General features: G+C 42.4%; 14 non-coding genes and 2 pseudogenes across 14 annotated transcripts; all 16 read right to left on the bottom strand.

Annotated features, from left to right (window-relative positions):
* Nucleotides 1-959: 959 nt before the first annotated feature.
* Nucleotides 960-1,078, bottom strand: LOC148315330 (5S ribosomal RNA). Its single transcript, XR_015840957.1, has one exon. It is a non-coding gene; the product is annotated as a 5S ribosomal RNA (ribosomal RNA).
* A 993-nt stretch (nt 1,079-2,071) lies between these two features.
* On the bottom strand, nt 2,072-2,190 carry LOC148315329 (5S ribosomal RNA). The gene has a single exon (XR_015840956.1). It is a non-coding gene; the product is annotated as a 5S ribosomal RNA (ribosomal RNA).
* Nucleotides 2,191-3,183: 993 nt separating this feature from the next.
* Nucleotides 3,184-3,302, bottom strand: LOC148315328 (5S ribosomal RNA). The gene has a single exon (XR_015840955.1). It is a non-coding gene; the product is annotated as a 5S ribosomal RNA (ribosomal RNA).
* Nucleotides 3,303-4,304: 1,002 nt separating this feature from the next.
* Nucleotides 4,305-4,423, bottom strand: LOC148315327 (5S ribosomal RNA). Its single transcript, XR_015840954.1, has one exon. It is a non-coding gene; the product is annotated as a 5S ribosomal RNA (ribosomal RNA).
* Nucleotides 4,424-5,425: 1,002 nt separating this feature from the next.
* Nucleotides 5,426-5,544, bottom strand: LOC148315326 (5S ribosomal RNA). Its single transcript, XR_015840953.1, has one exon. It is a non-coding gene; the product is annotated as a 5S ribosomal RNA (ribosomal RNA).
* A 992-nt stretch (nt 5,545-6,536) lies between these two features.
* On the bottom strand, nt 6,537-6,655 carry LOC148315325 (5S ribosomal RNA). The gene has a single exon (XR_015841212.1). It is a non-coding gene; the product is annotated as a 5S ribosomal RNA (ribosomal RNA).
* A 994-nt stretch (nt 6,656-7,649) lies between these two features.
* LOC148315324 (5S ribosomal RNA) lies at nt 7,650-7,758 on the bottom strand (annotated as a pseudogene).
* Nucleotides 7,759-8,750: 992 nt separating this feature from the next.
* LOC148315323 (5S ribosomal RNA) lies at nt 8,751-8,869 on the bottom strand. The gene has a single exon (XR_015840952.1). It is a non-coding gene; the product is annotated as a 5S ribosomal RNA (ribosomal RNA).
* Nucleotides 8,870-9,861: 992 nt separating this feature from the next.
* LOC148315322 (5S ribosomal RNA) lies at nt 9,862-9,980 on the bottom strand. The gene has a single exon (XR_015840951.1). It is a non-coding gene; the product is annotated as a 5S ribosomal RNA (ribosomal RNA).
* Nucleotides 9,981-10,972: 992 nt separating this feature from the next.
* Nucleotides 10,973-11,091, bottom strand: LOC148315321 (5S ribosomal RNA). The gene has a single exon (XR_015841211.1). It is a non-coding gene; the product is annotated as a 5S ribosomal RNA (ribosomal RNA).
* Nucleotides 11,092-12,085: 994 nt separating this feature from the next.
* On the bottom strand, nt 12,086-12,194 carry LOC148315320 (5S ribosomal RNA; annotated as a pseudogene).
* A 992-nt stretch (nt 12,195-13,186) lies between these two features.
* Nucleotides 13,187-13,305, bottom strand: LOC148315319 (5S ribosomal RNA). Its single transcript, XR_015840950.1, has one exon. It is a non-coding gene; the product is annotated as a 5S ribosomal RNA (ribosomal RNA).
* Nucleotides 13,306-14,299: 994 nt separating this feature from the next.
* LOC148315318 (5S ribosomal RNA) lies at nt 14,300-14,418 on the bottom strand. The gene has a single exon (XR_015840949.1). It is a non-coding gene; the product is annotated as a 5S ribosomal RNA (ribosomal RNA).
* A 992-nt stretch (nt 14,419-15,410) lies between these two features.
* LOC148315317 (5S ribosomal RNA) lies at nt 15,411-15,529 on the bottom strand. The gene has a single exon (XR_015840947.1). It is a non-coding gene; the product is annotated as a 5S ribosomal RNA (ribosomal RNA).
* A 992-nt stretch (nt 15,530-16,521) lies between these two features.
* LOC148315316 (5S ribosomal RNA) lies at nt 16,522-16,640 on the bottom strand. The gene has a single exon (XR_015841210.1). It is a non-coding gene; the product is annotated as a 5S ribosomal RNA (ribosomal RNA).
* A 994-nt stretch (nt 16,641-17,634) lies between these two features.
* On the bottom strand, nt 17,635-17,753 carry LOC148315315 (5S ribosomal RNA). The gene has a single exon (XR_015840946.1). It is a non-coding gene; the product is annotated as a 5S ribosomal RNA (ribosomal RNA).
* Nucleotides 17,754-18,667: the final 914 nt, after the last annotated feature.

Raw genomic sequence — 18,667 nt, 5'->3', positions numbered from 1 at the left:
TGTTGTCTTTATTGTGGCAAATACTTCAATCCAAAAATACGTAACAAGAATCTGAAACTATAACCACAGTCACAAATGTGTCACAACAATCTACAATGCATGATTGAAGTCACAGATATATGACAAATATCAGCAAATGTGTACAATGATTTGTTGGCACATACACGTGGTTAAATGCGGACAAAAATCCGTAGATGGGCGACCTGTAAAAACGGGACCTTTTCTTACAGGTGACGTTTGCTACAGTCCTGCCGCGGACGACTCGCAAATGCGTGTGCTGATTTGCAAATGCGTGTCAGGAGACTTGTGTGTGGCTCCGTAGCTACACATTCGGACCACATGGGGGCACTAATATTATACCAGCCCCGTACCACCAATATATACACCAATAACTTGGGGGGGCGTTCACTGCTATCCACCCATGGTCATGTACCATTTATTTGACATTATTTAAATTAAATTGGAATAAATGGAAGAATAAAGTGGAACTAATAAAATAAGAACCAATGATATAACCAGTGAAGCTAAAAAAAATGAATGAAGCTTCTCCACACCTGCTAATTGCCACATTAACTATACTTCCCTTTATTGCATTCAGTAAACGCCATTTTTTAAAATTGATTCATTAACTTTTTATTTAGTAAACACTCACTGCACCAACCCAACCGGACTGCATCGGGTCATATGTCTGCTACACCTGTAGACTCCGAGGGTACCCTTTTGGTCTTAATGTGTGGCTCCGGAGCCACAGTCAAGTCTCCAGACACGCATTTGCAAATTGCCACACGCATTTGCGAGTCGTCCACGGCGAGACTGTAGCAACACCCAAAGGCAGGGGACGCTGAATGTTGGCAATTTGTGCTCTCAGCCTGTCAGGCGAATATGTGGAAATTTATAAAAAAGCAGCTCGCATACTTGCTTACATTTGTCAAAAGTTTTTTTTATTTTTGCGGTGCAAAAGCTTACAGCACCTGGTATTCCCAGGCGGTCTCCCATCCAAGTACTAACCAGGCCCGACCCTGCTTAGCTTCCGAGATCGGACGAGATCGGGCGTTCTCAGGGTAGTATGGCCGTAAGCGAGAATTCCTTTCAAAATTTTGCATTTTATACATGTTGTCTTTATTGTGGCAAATACTTCAATCCAAAAATACGTAACAAGAATCTGAAACTATAACCACAGTCACAAATGTGTCACAACAATCTACAATGCATGATTGAAGTCACAGATATATGACAAATATCAGCAAATGTGTACAATGATTTGTTGGCACATACACGTGGTTAAATGCGGACAAAAATCCGTAGATGGGCGACCTGTAAAAACGGGACCTTTTCTTACAGGTGACGTTTGCTACAGTCCTGCCGCGGACGACTCGCAAATGCGTGTGCTGATTTGCAAATGCGTGTCAGGAGACTTGTGTGTGGCTCCGTAGCTACACATTCGGACCACATGGGGGCACTAATATTATACCAGCCCCGTACCACCAATATATACACCAATAACTTGGGGGGGCGTTCACTGCTATCCACCCATGGTCATGTACCATTTATTTGACATTATTTAAATTAAATTGGAATAAATGGAAGAATAAAGTGGAACTAATAAAATAAGAACCAATGATATAACCAGTGAAGCTAAAAAAAATGAATGAAGCTTCTCCACACCTGCTAATTGCCACATTAACTATACTTCCCTTTATTGCATTCAGTAAACACCATTTTTTAAAATTGATTCATTAACTTTTTATTTAGTAAACACTCACTGCACCAACCCAACCGGACTGCATCGGGTCATCTGTCTGCTACACCTGTAGACTATGAGAGTCCCCTTTTGGTCTTAATGTGGAGCTCCGGAGCCACACTCAAGTCTCCAGACACGCATTTGCAAATTGCCACACGCATTTGCGAGTCGTCCACGGCGAGACTGTAGCAACACCCAAAGCCAGGGGACGCTGAATGTTGGCATTTTGTGCTCTCAGCCTGTCACGCGAATATGTGGGAATTTATAAAAAATGCAGCTCGCATACTTGCTTACATTTGTCAAAAGTTTTTTTTATTTTTGCGGTGCAAAAGCTTACAGCACCTGGTATTCCCAGGCGGTCTCCCATCCAAGTACTAACCAGGCCCGACCCTGCTTAGCTTCCGAGATCGGACGAGATCGGGCGTTCTCAGGGTAGTATGGCCGTAAGCGAGAATTCCTTTCAAAATTTTGCATTTTATACATGTTGTCTTTATTGTGGCAAATACTTCAATCCAAAAATACGTAACAAGAATCTGAAACTATAACCACAGTCACAAATGTGTCACAACAATCTACAATGCATGATTGAAGTCACAGATATATGACAAATATCAGCAAATGTGTACAATGATTTGTTGGCACATACACGTGGTTAAATGCGGACAAAAATCCGTAGATGGGCGACCTGTAAAAACGGGACCTTTTCTTACAGGTGACGTTTGCTACAGTCCTGCCGCGGACGACTCGCAAATGCGTGTGCTGATTTGCAAATGCGTGTCAGGAGACTTGTGTGTGGCTCCGTAGCTACACATTCGGACCACATGGGGGCACTAATATTATACCAGCCCCGTACCACCAATATATACACCAATAACTTGGGGGGGCGTTCACTGCTATCCACCCATGGTCATGTACCATTTATTTGACATTATTTAAATTAAATTGGAATAAATGGAAGAATAAAGTGGAACTAATAAAATAAGAACCAATGATATAACCAGTGAAGCTAAAAAAAATGAATGAAGCTTCTCCACACCTGCTAATTGCCACATTAACTATACTTCCCTTTATTGCATTCAGTAAACACCATTTTTTAAAATTGATTCATTAACTTTTTATTTAGTAAACACTCACTGCACCAACCCAACCGGACTGCATCGGGTCATCTGTCTGCTACACCTGTAGACTATGAGAGTCCCCTTTTGGTCTTAATGTGGAGCTCCGGAGCCACACTCAAGTCTCCAGACACGCATTTGCAAATTGCCACACGCATTTGCGAGTCGTCCACGGCGAGACTGTAGCAACACCCAAAGCCAGGGGACGCTGAATGTTGGCATTTTGTGCTCTCAGCCTGTCACGCGAATATGTGGGAATTTATAAAAAATGCAGCTCGCATACTTGCTTACATTTGTCAAAAGTTTTTTTTATTTTTGCGGGGCAAAAGCTTACAGCACCTGGTATTCCCAGGCGGTCTCCCATCCAAGTACTAACCAGGCCCGACCCTGCTTAGCTTCCGAGATCGGACGAGATCGGGCGTTCTCAGGGTAGTATGGCCGTAAGCGAGAATTCCTTTCAAAATTTTGCATTTTATACATGTTGTCTTTATTGTGGCAAATACTTCAATCCAAAAATACGTAACAAGAATCTGAAACTATAACCACAGTCACAAATGTGTCACAACAATCTACAATGCATGATTGAAGTCACAGATATATGACAAATATCAGCAAATGTGTACAATGATTTGTTGGCACATACACATGGTTAAATGCGGACAAAAATCCGTAGATGGGCGACCTGTAAAAACGGGACCTTTTCTTACAGGTGACGTTTGCTACAGTCCTGCCGCGGACGACTCGCAAATGCGTGTGCTGATTTGCAAATGCGTGTCAGGAGACTTGTGTGTGGCTCCGTAGCTACACATTCGGACCACATGGGGGCACTAATATTATACCAGCCCCGTACCACCAATATATACACCAATAACTTGGGGGGCGTTCACTGCTATCCACCCATGGTCATGTACCATTTATTTGACATTATTTAAATTAAATTGGAATAAATGGAAGAATAAAGTGGAACTAATAAAATAAGAACCAATGATATAACCAGTGAAGCTAAAAAAAATGAATGAAGCTTCTCCACACCTGCTAATTGCCACATTAACTATACTTCCCTTTATTGCATTCAGTAAACACCATTTTTTTTAAATTGATTCATTAACTTTTTATTTAGTAAACACTCACTGCACCAACCCAACCGGACTGCATCGGGTCATATGTCTGCTACACCTGTAGACTCCGAGGGTACCCTTTTGGTCTTAATGTGTGGCTCCGGAGCCACAGTCAAGTCTCCAGACACGCATTTGCAAATTGCCACACGCATTTGCGAGTCGTCCACGGCGAGACTGTAGCAACACCCAAAGGCAGGGGACGCTGAATGTTGGCAATTTGTGCTCTCAGCCTGTCAGGCGAATATGTGGAAATTTATAAAAAAAAGCAGCTCGCATACTTGCTTAGATTTGTCAAAGTTTTCTTTATTTATTTATTTTTTGCGGTGCAAAAGCTTACAGCACCTGGTATTCCCAGGCGGTCTCCCATCCAAGTACTAACCAGGCCCGACCCTGCTTAGCTTCCGAGATCGGACGAGATCGGGCGTTCTCAGGGTAGTATGGCCGTAAGCGAGAATTCCTTTCAAAATTTTGCATTTTATACATGTTGTCTTTATTGTGGCAAATACTTCAATCCAAAAATACGTAACAAGAATCTGAAACTATAACCACAGTCACAAATGTGTCACAACAATCTACAATGCATGATTGAAGTCACAGATATATGACAAATATCAGCAAATGTGTACAATGATTTGTTGGCACATACACATGGTTAAATGCGGACAAAAATCCGTAGATGGGCGACCTGTAAAAACGGGACCTTTTCTTACAGGTGACGTTTGCTACAGTCCTGCCGCGGACGACTCGCAAATGCGTGTGCTGATTTGCAAATGCGTGTCAGGAGACTTGTGTGTGGCTCCGTAGCTACACATTCGGACCACATGGGGGCACTAATATTATACCAGCCCCGTACCACCAATATATACACCAATAACTTGGGGGGGCGTTCACTGCTATCCACCCATGGTCATGTACCATTTATTTGACATTATTTAAATTAAATTGGAATAAATGGAAGAATAAAGTGGAACTAATAAAATAAGAACCAATGATATAACCAGTGAAGCTAAAAAAAATGAATGAAGCTTCTCCACACCTGCTAATTGCCACATTAACTATACTTCCCTTTATTGCATTCAGTAAACGCCATTTTTTAAAATTGATTCATTAACTTTTTATTTAGTAAACACTCACTGCACCAACCCAACCGGACTGCATCGGGTCATATGTCTGCTACACCTGTAGACTCCGAGGGTACCCTTTTGGTCTTAATGTGTGGCTCCGGAGCCACAGTCAAGTCTCCAGACACGCATTTGCAAATTGCCACACGCATTTGCGAGTCGTCCACGGCGAGACTGTAGCAACACCCAAAGGCAGGGGACGCTGAATGTTGGCAATTTGTGCTCTCAGCCTGTCAGGTGAATATGTGGAAATTTATAAAAAAAAGCAGCTCGCATACTTGCTTAGATTTGTCAAAGTTTTCTTTCTTTATTTATTTTTTGCGGTGCAAAAGCTTACAGCACCTGGTATTCCCAGGCGGTCTCCCATCCAAGTACTAACCAGGCCCGACCCTGCTTAGCTTCCGAGATCGGACGAGATCGGGCGTTCTCAGGGTAGTATGGCCGTAAGCGAGAGTTCCTTTCAAAATTTTGCATTTTATACATGTTGTCTTTATTGTGGCAAATACTTCAATCCAAAAATACGTAACAAGAATCTGAAACTATAACCACAGTCACAAATGTGTCACAACAATCTACAATGCATGATTGAAGTCACAGATATATGACAAATATCAGCAAATGTGTACAATGATTTGTTGGCACATACACATGGTTAAATGCGGACAAAAATCCGTAGATGGGCGACCTGTAAAAACGGGACCTTTTCTTACAGGTGACGTTTGCTACAGTCCTGCCGCGGACGACTCGCAAATGCGTGTGCTGATTTGCAAATGCGTGTCAGGAGACTTGTGTGTGGCTCCGTAGCTACACATTCGGACCACATGGGGGCACTAATATTATACCAGCCCCGTACCACCAATATATACACCAATAACTTGGGGGGGCGTTCACTGCTATCCACCCATGGTCATGTACCATTTATTTGACATTATTTAAATTAAATTGGAATAAATGGAAGAATAAAGTGGAACTAATAAAATAAGAACCAATGATATAACCAGTGAAGCTAAAAAAAATGAATGAAGCTTCTCCACACCTGCTAATTGCCACATTAACTATACTTCCCTTTATTGCATTCAGTAAACACCATTTTTTAAAATTGATTCATTAACTTTTTATTTAGTAAACACTCACTGCACCAACCCAACCGGACTGCATCGGGTCATCTGTCTGCTACACCTGTAGACTACGAGAGTCCCCTTTTGGTCTTAATGTGGAGCTCCGGAGCCACACTCAAGTCTCCAGACACGCATTTGCAAATTGCCACACGCATTTGCGAGTCGTCCACGGCGAGACTGTAGCAACACCCAAAGGCAGGGGACGCTGAATGTTGGCATTTTGTGCTCTCAGCCTGTCAGGCGAATATGTGGGAATTTATAAAAAAGCAGCTCGCATACTTGCTTACATTTGTCAAAAGTTTTTTTTATTTTTGCGGTGCAAAAGCTTACAGCACCTGGTATGCCCAGGCGGTCTCCCATCCAAGTACTAACCAGGCCCGACCCTGCTTAGCTTCCGAGATCGGACGAGATCGGGCGTTCTCAGTGTAGTATGGCCGTAAGCGAGAATTCCTTTCAAAATTTTGCATTTTATACATGTTGTCTTTATTGTGGCAAATACTTCAATCCAAAAATACGTAACAAGAATCTGAAACTATAACCACAGTCACAAATGTGTCACAACAATCTACAATGCATGATTGAAGTCACAGATATATGACAAATATCAGCAAATGTGTACAATGATTTGTTGGCACATACACGTGGTTAAATGCGGACAAAAATCCGTAGATGGGCGACCTGTAAAAACGGGACCTTTTCTTACAGGTGACGTTTGCTACAGTCCTGCCGCGGACGACTCGCAAATGCGTGTGCTGATTTGCAAATGCGTGTCAGGAGACTTGTGTGTGGCTCCGTAGCTACACATTCGGACCACATGGGGGCACTAATATTATACCAGCCCCGTACCACCAATATATACACCAATAACTTGGGGGGGCGTTCACTGCTATCCACCCATGGTCATGTACCATTTATTTGACATTATTTAAATTAAATTGGAATAAATGGAAGAATAAAGTGGAACTAATAAAATAAGAACCAATGATATAACCAGTGAAGCTAAAAAAAATGAATGAAGCTTCTCCACACCTGCTAATTGCCACATTAACTATACTTCCCTTTATTGCATTCAGTAAACACCATTTTTTAAAATTGATTTATTAACTTTTTATTTAGTAAACACTCACTGCACCAACCCAACCGGACTGCATCGGGTCATCTGTCTGCTACACCTGTAGACTATGAGAGTCCCCTTTTGGTCTTAATGTGGAGCTCCGGAGCCACACTCAAGTCTCCAGACACGCATTTGCAAATTGCCACACGCATTTGCGAGTCGTCCACGGCGAGACTGTATAGCAACACCCAAAGGCAGGGGACGCTGAATGTTGGCATTTTGTGCTCTCAGCCTGTCAGGCGAATATGTGGAAATTTATAAAAAAGCAGCTCGCATACTTGCTTACATTTGTCAAAAGTTTTTTTTATTTTTGCGGTGCAAAAGCTTACAGCACCTGGTATTCCCAGGCGGTCTCCCATCCAAGTACTAACCAGGCCCGACCCTGCTTAGCTTCCGAGATCGGGCGTTCTCAGGGTAGTATGGCCGTAAGCGAGAATTCCTTTCAAAATTTTGCATTTTATACATGTTGTCTTTATTGTGGCAAATACTTCAATCCAAAAATACGTAACAAGAATCTGAAACTATAACCACAGTCACAAATGTGTCACAACAATCTACAATGCATGATTGAAGTCACAGATATATGACAAATATCAGCAAATGTGTACAATGATTTGTTGGCACATACACATGGTTAAATGCGGACAAAAATCCGTAGATGGGCGACCTGTAAAAACGGGACCTTTTCTTACAGGTGACGTTTGCTACAGTCCTGCCGCGGACGACTCGCAAATGCGTGTGCTGATTTGCAAATGCGTGTCAGGAGACTTGTGTGTGGCTCCGTAGCTACACATTCGGACCACATGGGGGCACTAATATTATACCAGCCCCGTACCACCAATATATACACCAATAACTTGGGGGGGCGTTCACTGCTATCCACCCATGGTCATGTACCATTTATTTGACATTATTTAAATTAAATTGGAATAAATGGAAGAATAAAGTGGAACTAATAAAATAAGAACCAATGATATAACCAGTGAAGCTAAAAAAAATGAATGAAGCTTCTCCACACCTGCTAATTGCCACATTAACTATACTTCCCTTTATTGCATTCAGTAAACGCCATTTTTTAAAATTGATTCATTAACTTTTTATTTAGTAAACACTCACTGCACCAACCCAACCGGACTGCATCGGGTCATATGTCTGCTACACCTGTAGACTCCGAGGGTACCTTTTTGGTCTTAATGTGTGGCTCCGGAGCCACAGTCAAGTCTCCAGACACGCATTTGCAAATTGCCACACGCATTTGCGAGTCGTCCACGGCGAGACTGTAGCAACACCCAAAGGCAGGGGACGCTGAATGTTGGCAATTTGTGCTCTCAGCCTGTCAGGCGAATATGTGGAAATTTATAAAAAAGCAGCTCGCATACTTGCTTACATTTGTCAAAAGTTTTTTTTATTTTTGCGGTGCAAAAGCTTACAGCACCTGGTATTCCCAGGCGGTCTCCCATCCAAGTACTAACCAGGCCCGACCCTGCTTAGCTTCCGAGATCGGACGAGATCGGGCGTTCTCAGGGTAGTATGGCCGTAAGCGAGAATTCCTTTCAAAATTTTGCATTTTATACATGTTGTCTTTATTGTGGCAAATACTTCAATCCAAAAATACGTAACAAGAATCTGAAACTATAACCACAGTCACAAATGTGTCACAACAATCTACAATGCATGATTGAAGTCACAGATATATGACAAATATCAGCAAATGTGTACAATGATTTGTTGGCACATACACATGGTTAAATGCGGACAAAAATCCGTAGATGGGCGACCTGTAAAAACGGGACCTTTTCTTACAGGTGACGTTTGCTACAGTCCTGCCGCGGACGACTCGCAAATGCGTGTGCTGATTTGCAAATGCGTGTCAGGAGACTTGTGTGTGGCTCCGTAGCTACACATTCGGACCACATGGGGGCACTAATATTATACCAGCCCCGTACCACCAATATATACACCAATAACTTGGGGGGGCGTTCACTGCTATCCACCCATGGTCATGTACCATTTATTTGACATTATTTAAATTAAATTGGAATAAATGGAAGAATAAAGTGGAACTAATAAAATAAGAACCAATGATATAACCAGTGAAGCTAAAAAAAATGAATGAAGCTTCTCCACACCTGCTAATTGCCACATTAACTATACTTCCCTTTATTGCATTCAGTAAACGCCATTTTTTAAAATTGATTCATTAACTTTTTATTTAGTAAACACTCACTGCACCAACCCAACCGGACTGCATCGGGTCATATGTCTGCTACACCTGTAGACTCCGAGGGTACCTTTTTGGTCTTAATGTGTGGCTCCGGAGCCACAGTCAAGTCTCCAGACACGCATTTGCAAATTGCCACACGCATTTGCGAGTCGTCCACGGCGAGACTGTAGCAACACCCAAAGGCAGGGGACGCTGAATGTTGGCAATTTGTGCTCTCAGCCTGTCAGGCGAATATGTGGAAATTTATAAAAAAGCAGCTCGCATACTTGCTTACATTTGTCAAAAGTTTTTTTTATTTTTGCGGTGCAAAAGCTTACAGCACCTGGTATTCCCAGGCGGTCTCCCATCCAAGTACTAACCAGGCCCGACCCTGCTTAGCTTCCGAGATCGGACGAGATCGGGCGTTCTCAGGGTAGTATGGCCGTAAGCGAGAATTCCTTTCAAAATTTTGCATTTTATACATTTTGTCTTTATTGTGGCAAATACTTCAATCCAAAAATACGTAACAAGAATCTGAAACTATAACCACAGTCACAAATGTGTCACAACAATCTACAATGCATGATTGAAGTCACAGATATATGACAAATATCAGCAAATGTGTACAATGATTTGTTGGCACATACACATGGTTAAATGCGGACAAAAATCCGTAGATGGGCGACCTGTAAAAACGGGACCTTTTCTTACAGGTGACGTTTGCTACAGTCCTGCCGCGGACGACTCGCAAATCCGTGTGCTGATTTGCAAATGCGTGTCAGGAGACTTGTGTGTGGCTCCGTAGCTACACATTCGGACCACATGGGGGCACTAATATTATACCAGCCCCGTACCACCAATATATACACCAATAACTTGGGGGGGCGTTCACTGCTATCCACCCATGGTCATGTACCATTTATTTGACATTATTTAAATTAAATTGGAATAAATGGAAGAATAAAGTGGAACTAATAAAATAAGAACCAATGATATAACCAGTGAAGCTAAAAAAAATGAATGAAGCTTCTCCACACCTGCTAATTGCCACATTAACTATACTTCCCTTTATTGCATTCAGTAAACACCATTTTTTAAAATTGATTCATTAACTTTTTATTTAGTAAACACTCACTGCACCAACCCAACCGGACTGCATCGGGTCATCTGTCTGCTACACCTGTAGACTACGAGAGTCCCATTTTGGTCTTAATGTGGAGCTCCGGAGCCACACTCAAGTCTCCAGACACGCATTTGCAAATTGCCACACGCATTTGCGAGTCGTCCACGGCGAGACTGTAGCAACACCCAAAGGCAGGGGACGCTGAATGTTGGCATTTTGTGCTCTCAGCCTGTCAGGCGAATATGTGGGAATTTATAAAAAAGCAGCTCGCATACTTGCTTACATTTGTCAAAAGTTTTTTTTATTTTTGCGGTGCAAAAGCTTACAGCACCTGGTATGCCCAGGCGGTCTCCCATCCAAGTACTAACCAGGCCCGACCCTGCTTAGCTTCCGAGATCGGACGAGATCGGGCGTTCTCAGTGTAGTATGGCCGTAAGCGAGAATTCCTTTCAAAATTTTGCATTTTATACATGTTGTCTTTATTGTGGCAAATACTTCAATCCAAAAATACGTAACAAGAATCTGAAACTATAACCACAGTCACAAATGTGTCACAACAATCTACAATGCATGATTGAAGTCACAGATATATGACAAATATCAGCAAATGTGTACAATGATTTGTTGGCACATACACGTGGTTAAATGCGGACAAAAATCCGTAGATGGGCGACCTGTAAAAACGGGACCTTTTCTTACAGGTGACGTTTGCTACAGTCCTGCCGCGGACGACTCGCAAATGCGTGTGCTGATTTGCAAATGCGTGTCAGGAGACTTGTGTGTGGCTCCGTAGCTACACATTCGGACCACATGGGGGCACTAATATTATACCAGCCCCGTACCACCAATATATACACCAATAACTTGGGGGGGCGTTCACTGCTATCCACCCATGGTCATGTACCATTTATTTGACATTATTTAAATTAAATTGGAATAAATGGAAGAATAAAGTGGAACTAATAAAATAAGAACCAATGATATAACCAGTGAAGCTAAAAAAAATGAATGAAGCTTCTCCACACCTGCTAATTGCCACATTAACTATACTTCCCTTTATTGCATTCAGTAAACACCATTTTTTAAAATTGATTTATTAACTTTTTATTTAGTAAACACTCACTGCACCAACCCAACCGGACTGCATCGGGTCATCTGTCTGCTACACCTGTAGACTATGAGAGTCCCCTTTTGGTCTTAATGTGGAGCTCCGGAGCCACACTCAAGTCTCCAGACACGCATTTGCAAATTGCCACACGCATTTGCGAGTCGTCCACGGCGAGACTGTATAGCAACACCCAAAGGCAGGGGACGCTGAATGTTGGCATTTTGTGCTCTCAGCCTGTCAGGCGAATATGTGGAAATTTATAAAAAAGCAGCTCGCATACTTGCTTACATTTGTCAAAAGTTTTTTTTATTTTTGCGGTGCAAAAGCTTACAGCACCTGGTATTCCCAGGCGGTCTCCCATCCAAGTACTAACCAGGCCCGACCCTGCTTAGCTTCCGAGATCGGGCGTTCTCAGGGTAGTATGGCCGTAAGCGAGAATTCCTTTCAAAATTTTGCATTTTATACATGTTGTCTTTATTGTGGCAAATACTTCAATCCAAAAATACGTAACAAGAATCTGAAACTATAACCACAGTCACAAATGTGTCACAACAATCTACAATGCATGATTGAAGTCACAGATATATGACAAATATCAGCAAATGTGTACAATGATTTGTTGGCACATACACATGGTTAAATGCGGACAAAAATCCGTAGATGGGCGACCTGTAAAAACGGGACCTTTTCTTACAGGTGACGTTTGCTACAGTCCTGCCGCGGACGACTCGCAAATGCGTGTGCTGATTTGCAAATGCGTGTCAGGAGACTTGTGTGTGGCTCCGTAGCTACACATTCGGACCACATGGGGGCACTAATATTATACCAGCCCCGTACCACCAATATATACACCAATAACTTGGGGGGGCGTTCACTGCTATCCACCCATGGTCATGTACCATTTATTTGACATTATTTAAATTAAATTGGAATAAATGGAAGAATAAAGTGGAACTAATAAAATAAGAACCAATGATATAACCAGTGAAGCTAAAAAAAATGAATGAAGCTTCTCCACACCTGCTAATTGCCACATTAACTATACTTCCCTTTATTGCATTCAGTAAACACCATTTTTTAAAATTGATTTATTAACTTTTTATTTAGTAAACACTCACTGCACCAACCCAACCGGACTGCATCGGGTCATCTGTCTGCTACACCTGTAGACTATGAGAGTCCCCTTTTGGTCTTAATGTGGAGCTCCGGAGCCACACTCAAGTCTCCAGACACGCATTTGCAAATTGCCACACGCATTTGCGAGTCGTCCACGGCGAGACTGTAGCAACACCCAAAGGCAGGGGACGCTGAATGTTGGCAATTTGTGCTCTCAGCCTGTCAGGCGAATATGTGGAAATTTATAAAAAAGCAGCTCGCATACTTGCTTACATTTGTCAAAAGTTTTTTTTATTTTTGCGGTGCAAAAGCTTACAGCACCTGGTATTCCCAGGCGGTCTCCCATCCAAGTACTAACCAGGCCCGACCCTGCTTAGCTTCCGAGATCGGACGAGATCGGGCGTTCTCAGGGTAGTATGGCCGTAAGCGAGAATTCCTTTCAAAATTTTGCATTTTATACATGTTGTCTTTATTGTGGCAAATACTTCAATCCAAAAATACGTAACAAGAATCTGAAACTATAACCACAGTCACAAATGTGTCACAACAATCTACAATGCATGATTGAAGTCACAGATATATGACAAATATCAGCAAATGTGTACAATGATTTGTTGGCACATACACATGGTTAAATGCGGACAAAAATCCGTAGATGGGCGACCTGTAAAAACGGGACCTTTTCTTACAGGTGACGTTTGCTACAGTCCTGCCGCGGACGACTCGCAAATGCGTGTGCTGATTTGCAAATGCGTGTCAGGAGACTTGTGTGTGGCTCCGTAGCTACACATTCGGACCACATGGGGGCACTAATATTATACCAGCCCCGTACCACCAATATATACACCAATAACTTGGGGGGGCGTTCACTGCTATCCACCCATGGTCATGTACCATTTATTTGACATTATTTAAATTAAATTGGAATAAATGGAAGAATAAAGTGGAACTAATAAAATAAGAACCAATGATATAACCAGTGAAGCTAAAAAAAATGAATGAAGCTTCTCCACACCTGCTAATTGCCACATTAACTATACTTCCCTTTATTGCATTCAGTAAACACCATTTTTTAAAATTGATTTATTAACTTTTTATTTAGTAAACACTCACTGCACCAACCCAACCGGACTGCATCGGGTCATCTGTCTGCTACACCTGTAGACTATGAGAGTCCCCTTTTGGTCTTAATGTGGAGCTCCGGAGCCACACTCAAGTCTCCAGACACGCATTTGCAAATTGCCACACGCATTTGCGAGTCGTCCACGGCGAGACTGTATAGCAACACCCAAAGGCAGGGGACGCTGAATGTTGGCATTTTGTGCTCTCAGCCTGTCAGGCGAATATGTGGAAATTTATAAAAAAGCAGCTCGCATACTTGCTTACATTTGTCAAAAGTTTTTTTTATTTTTGCGGTGCAAAAGCTTACAGCACCTGGTATTCCCAGGCGGTCTCCCATCCAAGTACTAACCAGGCCCGACCCTGCTTAGCTTCCGAGATCGGACGAGATCGGGCGTTCTCAGGGTAGTATGGCCGTAAGCGAGAATTCCTTTCAAAATTTTGCATTTTATACATGTTGTCTTTATTGTGGCAAATACTTCAATCCAAAAATACGTAACAAGAATCTGAAACTATAACCACAGTCACAAATGTGTCACAACAATCTACAATGCATGATTGAAGTCACAGATATATGACAAATATCAGCAAATGTGTACAATGATTTGTTGGCACATACACATGGTTAAATGCGGACAAAAATCCGTAGATGGGCGACCTGTAAAAACGGGACCTTTTCTTACAGGTGACGTTTGCTACAGTCCTGCCGCGGACGACTCGCAAATGCGTGTGCTGATTTGCAAATGCGTGTCAGGAGACTTGTGTGTGGCTCCGTAGCTACACATTCGGACCACATGGGGGCACTAATATTATACCAGCCCCGTACCACCAATATATACACCAATAACTTGGGGGGGCGTTCACTGCTATCCACCCATGGTCATGTACCATTTATTTGACATTATTTAAATTAAATTGGAATAAATGGAAGAATAAAGTGGAACTAATAAAATAAGAACCAATGATATAACCAGTGAAGCTAAAAAAAATGAATGAAGCTTCTCCACACCTGCTAATTGCCACATTAACTATACTTCCCTTTATTGCATTCAGTAAACGCCATTTTTTAAAATTGATTCATTAACTTTTTATTTAGTAAACACTCACTGCACCAACCCAACCGGACTGCATCGGGTCATATGTCTGCTACACCTGTAGACTCCGAGGGTACCCTTTTGGTCTTAATGTGTGGCTCCGGAGCCACAGTCAAGTCTCCAGACACGCATTTGCAAATTGCCACACGCATTTGCGAGTCGTCCACGGCGAGACTGTAGCAACACCCAAAGGCAGGGGACGCTGAATGTTGGCAATTTGTGCTCTCAGCCTGTCAGGCGAATATGTGGAAATTTATAAAAAAGCAGCTCGCATACTTGCTTACATTTGTCAAAAGTTTTTTTTATTTTTGCGGTGCAAAAGCTTACAGCACCTGGTATTCCCAGGCGGTCTCCCATCCAAGTACTAACCAGGCCCGACCCTGCTTAGCTTCCGAGATCGGACGAGATCGGGCGTTCTCAGGGTAGTATGGCCGTAAGCGAGAATTCCTTTCAAAATTTTGCATTTTATACATGTTGTCTTTATTGTGGCAAATACTTCAATCCAAAAATACGTAACAAGAATCTGAAACTATAACCACAGTCACAAATGTGTCACAACAATCTACAATGCATGATTGAAGTCACAGATATATGACAAATATCAGCAAATGTGTACAATGATTTGTTGGCACATACACGTGGTTAAATGCGGACAAAAATCCGTAGATGGGCGACCTGTAAAAACGGGACCTTTTCTTACAGGTGACGTTTGCTACAGTCCTGCCGCGGACGACTCGCAAATGCGTGTGCTGATTTGCAAATGCGTGTCAGGAGACTTGTGTGTGGCTCCGTAGCTACACATTCGGACCACATGGGGGCACTAATATTATACCAGCCCCGTACCACCAATATATACACCAATAACTTGGGGGGGCGTTCACTGCTATCCACCCATGGTCATGTACCATTTATTTGACATTATTTAAATTAAATTGGAATAAATGGAAGAATAAAGTGGAACTAATAAAATAAGAACCAATGATATAACCAGTGAAGCTAAAAAAAATGAATGAAGCTTCTCCACACCTGCTAATTGCCACATTAACTATACTTCCCTTTATTGCATTCAGTAAACACCATTTTTTAAAATTGATTCATTAACTTTTTATTTAGTAAACACTCACTGCACCAACCCAACCGGACTGCATCGGGTCATCTGTCTGCTACACCTGTAGACTATGAGAGTCCCCTTTTGGTCTTAATGTGGAGCTCCGGAGCCACACTCAAGTCTCCAGACACGCATTTGCAAATTGCCACACGCATTTGCGAGTCGTCCACGGCGAGACTGTAGCAACACCCAAAGGCAGGGGACGCTGAATGTTGGCATTTTGTGCTCTCAGCCTGTCAGGCGAATATGTGGGAATTTATAAAAAAGCAGCTCGCATACTTGCTTACATTTGTCAAAAGTTTTTTTTATTTTTGCGGTGCAAAAGCTTACAGCACCTGGTATGCCCAGGCGGTCTCCCATCCAAGTACTAACCAGGCCCGACCCTGCTTAGCTTCCGAGATCGGACGAGATCGGGCGTTCTCAGTGTAGTATGGCCGTAAGCGAGAATTCCTTTCAAAATTTTGCATTTTATACATGTTGTCTTTATTGTGGCAAATACTTCAATCCAAAAATACGTAACAAGAATCTGAAACTATAACCACAGTCACAAATGTGTCACAACAATCTACAATGCATGATTGAAGTCACAGATATATGACAAATATCAGCAAATGTGTACAATGATTTGTTGGCACATACACGTGGTTAAATGCGGACAAAAATCCGTAGATGGGCGACCTGTAAAAACGGGACCTTTTCTTACAGGTGACGTTTGCTACAGTCCTGCCGCGGACGACTCGCAAATGCGTGTGCTGATTTGCAAATGCGTGTCAGGAGACTTGTGTGTGGCTCCGTAGCTACACATTCGGACCACATGGGGGCACTAATATTATACCAGCCCCGTACCACCAATATATACACCAATAACTTGGGGGGGCGTTCACTGCTATCCACCCATGGTCATGTACCATTTATTTGACATTATTTAAATTAAATTGGAATAAATGGAAGAATAAAGTGGAACTAATAAAATAAGAACCAATGATATAACCAGTGAAGCTAAAAAAAATGAATGAAGCTTCTCCACACCTGCTAATTGCCACATTAACTATACTTCCCTTTATTGCATTCAGTAAACACCATTTTTTAAAATTGATTTATTAACTTTTTATTTAGTAAACACTCACTGCACCAACCCAACCGGACTGCATCGGGTCATCTGTCTGCTACACCTGTAGACTATGAGAGTCCCCTTTTGGTCTTAATGTGGAGCTCCGGAGCCACACTCAAGTCTCCAGACACGCATTTGCAAATTGCCACACGCATTTGCGAGTCGTCCACGGCGAGACTGTATAGCAACACCCAAAGGCAGGGGACGCTGAATGTTGGCATTTTGTGCTCTCAGCCTGTCAGGCGAATATGTGGAAATTTATAAAAAAGCAGCTCGCATACTTGCTTACATTTGTCAAAAGTTTTTTTTATTTTTGCGGTGCAAAAGCTTACAGCACCTGGTATTCCCAGGCGGTCTCCCATCCAAGTACTAACCAGGCCCGACCCTGCTTAGCTTCCGAGATCGGACGAGATCGGGCGTTCTCAGGGTAGTATGGCCGTAAGCGAGAATTCCTTTCAAAATTTTGCATTTTATACATGTTGTCTTTATTGTGGCAAATACTTCAATCCAAAAATACGTAACAAGAATCTGAAACTATAACCACAGTCACAAATGTGTCACAACAATCTACAATGCATGATTGAAGTCACAGATATATGACAAATATCAGCAAATGTGTACAATGATTTGTTGGCACATACACATGGTTAAATGCGGACAAAAATCCGTAGATGGGCGACCTGTAAAAACGGGACCTTTTCTTACAGGTGACGTTTGCTACAGTCCTGCCGCGGACGACTCGCAAATGCGTGTGCTGATTTGCAAATGCGTGTCAGGAGACTTGTGTGTGGCTCCGTAGCTACACATTCGGACCACATGGGGGCACTAATATTATACCAGCCCCGTACCACCAATATATACACCAATAACTTGGGGGGGCGTTCACTGCTATCCACCCATGGTCATGTACCATTTATTTGACATTATTTAAATTAAATTGGAATAAATGGAAGAATAAAGTGGAACTAATAAAATAAGAACCAATGATATAACCAGTGAAGCTAAAAAAAATGAATGAAGCTTCTCCACACCTGCTAATTGCCACATTAACTATACTTCCCTTTATTGCATTCAGTAAACACCATTTTTTAAAATTGATTCATTAACTTTTTATTTAGTAAACACTCACTGCACCAACCCAACCGGACTGCATCGGGTCATCTGTCTGCTACACCTGTAGACTATGAGAGTCCCCTTTTGGTCTTAATGTGGAGCTCCGGAGCCACACTCAAGTCTCCAGACACGCATTTGCAAATTGCCACACGCATTTGCGAGTCGTCCACGGCGAGACTGTAGCAACACCCAAAGCCAGGGGACGCTGAATGTTGGCATTTTGTGCTCTCAGCCTGTCACGCGAA

The sequence above is a fragment of the Idiotropiscis lumnitzeri genome, unplaced genomic scaffold (assembly GCF_059441095.1).
Source record: "Idiotropiscis lumnitzeri isolate Australia: NSW breed Sydney's pygmy pipehorse unplaced genomic scaffold, RoL_Ilum_1.0 HiC_scaffold_114, whole genome shotgun sequence".
Classification (NCBI taxonomy): domain Eukaryota; kingdom Metazoa; phylum Chordata; class Actinopteri; order Syngnathiformes; family Syngnathidae; genus Idiotropiscis; species Idiotropiscis lumnitzeri.
The sequence above is the reverse complement of the archived record's forward strand: the minus strand, read 5'-3'. Positions and strand labels throughout refer to the sequence as shown.